The 5,069-nt window shown below is 36.7% G+C and overlaps 1 protein-coding gene across 1 annotated transcript in view; it reads right to left on the bottom strand.

Annotated features, from left to right (window-relative positions):
- The window catches only part of LOC106872231 (fibroblast growth factor 18), a 106,839-nt gene that overhangs the window by 47,111 nt on the left and 54,659 nt on the right, over nt 1-5,069 (bottom strand). The gene's annotated exons all lie outside the window — the stretch shown is intronic.

Raw genomic sequence — 5,069 nt, 5'->3', positions numbered from 1 at the left:
TATATACATATATACACACATACATGTGCATATATATATACACGCATGTACGTGTGTTTATTGCATGCATACACACACATACATGTATGTATGTATGCATAATTAGTGAGATAGAATGGGAAAAAAGAACGCAGGGATTTGTGATTTTGTGTGTGTGTGTGTGTTTGCTAGCGTTCTTATATGAGTATGGATATATGTGTGTTTATGTGCATGCGTGTATGCGTTTCTGATATGTGTGTGTGTGTGTTTGTGACATAAACGCGAAGTACTGGGGACGGGGAAAAGATATTTAGTATTGTGTTCGTTATTTGTTGTACGAAACAAAATGGGCGAGAAAAAGGCTTTGATAGGACCAGTGTGTCGCGTAGGAAAATCACTGACATAAATAAATATAAAGAAACAAGGAACTAGCTCCGAAAAAACAAAAAGCCGTTGTACTAGCGGCACAGCAAGCAGTTTGGGGAGATGGCACCTCTGTAAGATAAAGACTGGGTTGTGTTGATGAATGAGAACTTGCTAATCAAGCAGATGGCCTTCATTTAAGTGCACTCTATGATGTTCGAGTTTACAGCGATATCAACCAGATTATCAGACCGTCCCAGTTGTGAAAGCCGTATTCCTTTGGGAATTTTACATAAGATTTGCTTTGTTGTTCAAAGCTTCGGTGTATTTTGGTCCAGAATGTGTTATGAATGTGACACAAAGTGTTATGAATGTGAGTTCACCAAAGAATATCAGAAGTTGTTCGATTAGAGTTAACAGTAGCTTTAAAAGTTATAATTGCAAGTGGTTGAAGACTAGAAAAGATAAAATATAGTGATTGTGTTTCTTTACGCTTGAGGCTAATAAGTAACCCGTGTATCCACTGGAATGTGTTATAAATGTCTGTTCGTAGTATCAGGACAAGCTTGATAAGTTATAACTAATACGGCACGCTGCTAATAAGCACTCGAGTGAATAAAAAATTAGTTAACCCTATAATCGAGTTTCGCTATTTATGACCGAATAGATACATATATATATTTGTATGTATATATGTATGTATGTGTTTGCGTGTCTGTGTTTGTCCCCCCAACATCGCTTGACAACCGATGTTGGTATACTTACGTCCCTGTGATTTAGCGGTTCGGCATAAGAGACCGATAAAATAAGTACTTGGGTTACAAAAAGTAAATCATGGGGTCGATTTGTTCGACTAAAGGCGGTGCTACAGCATGGCCGTGGTCAAATGACTGAAACAAATAAAAGAATAAAAGAATATATATTCGACGGCTTCCACAGTTTCTGCGTGCCAAATTCACTCAGAAGACATTAGTTGCTCCGCAGATCTAGTAGAAGACACTTAACCAAGGTGCCGCACAGAAGGACTGAGCCTGAAACCACGTGACACATCAACGCTTGTGCCTCTATATACAAGGAATAATAAAACCATTTTATTAAATCCAGCACTTTCAACGATCCACCTCAATACTCCACCCTTAATGCGTTCTTCGTCGCTGGTTTTACTAACTTTACTCCAGGCCCTCCTACCCCTTCCATACGTCATAATACATAATCATACCAGTTCTCAATTCTCACAACCCTTATCTCTTGTGGTCACCGCTCCAGCGCCAGCTCTTCTTATCTGCCAGAGAAATCAATAAGTTCTCACGCACATACACTCGCACATACAGATGACCTCTCTCTGCCGCTTCCGCATATCCGGCTGTCGAATAAATCCTCTCAACCCTTTAAAAAAGTGTCATAATAATAGTTGTTTTTTCCCGTCATAGGCGTGAAGCCTGAGATTATTATTATTATTATTATTATTATTATTATTATTAATAATAATAATAATAATAATAATAATAATAATAATAATAATAATAATAATAATAATACTATTATTATTAAGGTGGCGAGCTGGCAGAATCGCTAGCACGCCGGACAAAATGTTTAGTGCCATTTCGTCCGCTGCACGTTCTGAGTTCAAATTCCGCTGAGGTCGAGTTAGCCTTTTATCCTTTCGCGGTCGACAAATTAAGCACCAAGGGAATACTGGGGTTGATGTAATTGACTTAAGAAAGAAAGAAAGAAAGAACCGACATCAGAGAGGATGGAATGTAAAGTTGACCTCACCGGGAGTTTGCACCTGGATACATACGTGATATGAGATGTGTCTACGAAAACAGCCTGCATAAATATCACAAAGATGGACGCTCTAAAGTCCTAAGAATTTCGAGTTGGAAAAGTTGAAGATTTTTGATATCTTAGACTTGTATTTATTATTCCACAGACATACACAAATAAATGAATAAATAAATAAAGAAAGAAAGAAAGAAATAAATAAACTGACGGAACGATCTCAGTTTGAGGCTAAGGGTTAGGGTTAGGGTTAGGGTTAGGGTTAGGCTAAGGGTTAGTCAGGAAAACGCATAGCAGTGTCATATCTGCTCGTGGAGCTGACCACAAAAGTGATATAGGGTTAATAACACACACACACACACACACACATTCCTCTCCCTTTCATTTATTTTCTTACACCTAATTTGTTTCTGTTTCAAGATTTCTTTTAACTTTTTCCTTCATTTCTCACTCACTTTACCATTCACTTTACGTAGATTTAAAATCTCAGAATAGCAATCAGGTAAAACTAAAAGGCAGAATCAAGTTCGATCTCTCTGCACGGTACCATAAGCATCGAATCGTCCAAACCCATTCAGCAATGGCCTGTTAGTGTCCTTTGGCTGTGCATCAAATCTATCATTTGGTTTGACTTGCAACGAACCCATTGTTGCAAAACATTTGGAGTGGGGTTCTTCGTTCTGTAAACAAGTTCCATCCTTTATCCTACCGGATTCAAGGGGCTTGAAGATGATCATGGGTATTGACATTCGTCTCCTTTGTGCTCCAACAATTCTAACGAAAAAGAGACACTCCACACGCACAATGAGACTATTTGGAGTTATAAAGAACATCGAATATATGCAAGAAAATGAAAAGAAGCTAACAACATAGGACATGGCGGTCATTTCAGATTTTTATCTTTTACACCACCACATTTCTCACTACTACTACTACTACTACTACTACTACTATCATCCCCATCTCCTCTGTTACTGTGAATAGCATTAAGTACGTATAAATTGCGCGATGGTGGTCATGGTGGCTTGGGACAAATTTGATAATAAACAGATGAAACTCTTTGCACAAAAACACACACAATAAATACATACATACATACATACATACATACACGCACATACACACACACATGTAATGTTTGTGTGTGTATGTTACACCCAACATCAATGAGACATCAGTACTTTAAATATAGAGGTTATGGTATTTAGGTCTGCTATTTCAATTGGTGTTTTCTTCATTTCATCTCTCTCTCTTCTTTTTCTCGTTCTTCCCACACTCTCTCCCTCTCTCATTCTCTCTTCCTCTTTCTCCTATCTGTTTCTTTCCTTTCATTCTAAAAACATCGTTTCTTTTCTTTTACTCCTTTTAACTTCATTTTCATTCACCTTGTACAGTCTTTCTATCTTTTCTATTTTCTTCTTTCTTTCCTTTCGTTTTGTTCTTTTATTTTTCTCATTCTTCTTTCCTTTGTTATCTTCTCTTTCTTTATATATCATTCATCTCTCTCACCTGCTTTCATCCATTTTCACTTCTAACTTTTTCTTCCCTCTTCTATTTCGTTCGTTATTTCTTCCCTTCTGTCCGGCCTTTTTTCATTCATCCCATCTTTACTCTTGAAATCTTTCCCTTTCTTTCCTTCTAATTTTATTATTCTCCCCTCTCTCTTGCCATATTACATTAATCTCTTTCACCAAATAATTTACAAGTAGTACCCATTTACTCCCCCCTTCCTTCTCTTTCATTCTTCTTCTTCTTCTTCTTCTTCTTCTTCTTCTTCTTCTTCTTCTTCTTCTTCTTTTTTCAGTATTTTTCAATGATTTACTTATTCCACTTCATTTTCATTCACATTTTACTCATCGTTTCTTTTACCCATTCTCACTCATCCTCTTTCTTTCATACCATTTACCACTGACTCATTCTTGATTCTTTTTCTCCATCTCTCTCTCTCTCTCTCTCTCTCTCTCTCTCTTTCTTTCTTTTCTCTCTCTCTCTCTCTCTCTCTCTCTCTCTATATATATATATATATATATATATATTTATATTCCTGTCATTTCCCCACCCCTAATCATTTAATTTGTTTCTTTTTCAAAGTGTTTTTCAAATTGTTCTTTCACAAAAACTCCTTCATTTTAATACCTCTTCTCAATTCAAATTATCATTGTCATTCACTCATTTCATTTCGTTCTATATTTTATTCCTTCCGATATCTTTCATTTTACTTTAAAAAAAAAACGCTATTCTTTCATCATTGTTTTTCATTTTATAATTCCGTTTGCATTTCTTAAGTTTTACTCCTTATATCTTCATTCAATCAGGATTCTTAACCCTAAACCAGATGGAAAATAATGAGAGAGACAAAAGAACCCCTACCGGTGAGTTCGTAGGGAAATGTCGGCCCCGTCGCACTCCAGATATAAAGACTTAACAGCGAATATGTGAAACTAGCATTCACGTAGTTTCGAGGCGAACATCCTTGCCGCATTTATCTTCTGCATTACGCAATCAACGTTTAAACAATATTTACAATGTCGCCTTCGTATTTGGCGCCTTTTTTTTTTGCTTCTTGTTTCACACTTCTGTTGAGTCGTGATTAGTGGTTAATGCGGACGTATTGATTTTCAGCACTTGTAACTTGATCATTCATATCAAATGTTGAACGTGATGTTACGACTCTAATGTACTTAGTCACTATCAGTAGGATGGTTTTACTTTGCGATGAATGCAGAAGCATGCATGTATCTATATATATACATTCGCATTGATACATCGCTAGCCACTACACATTAATTTTTTTTCTTTTCTTGTTTCTTTCTGTGTTCCTTTCTGTGGAAGAGCGTAGGCTCCAAACGTCAAAGACTTTCTCACTTCCCAAGCGTTAAACTAATACATCTGTTCGTTGTCTACACCACTTGTCTTCGACTTCTGTTTTTTTTTGTGAATTCTCC

Source organism: Octopus bimaculoides, chromosome 18, assembly GCF_001194135.2.
Source record: "Octopus bimaculoides isolate UCB-OBI-ISO-001 chromosome 18, ASM119413v2, whole genome shotgun sequence".
NCBI classification, from domain to species: domain Eukaryota; kingdom Metazoa; phylum Mollusca; class Cephalopoda; order Octopoda; family Octopodidae; genus Octopus; species Octopus bimaculoides.
The sequence above is the reverse complement of the archived record's forward strand: the minus strand, read 5'-3'. Positions and strand labels throughout refer to the sequence as shown.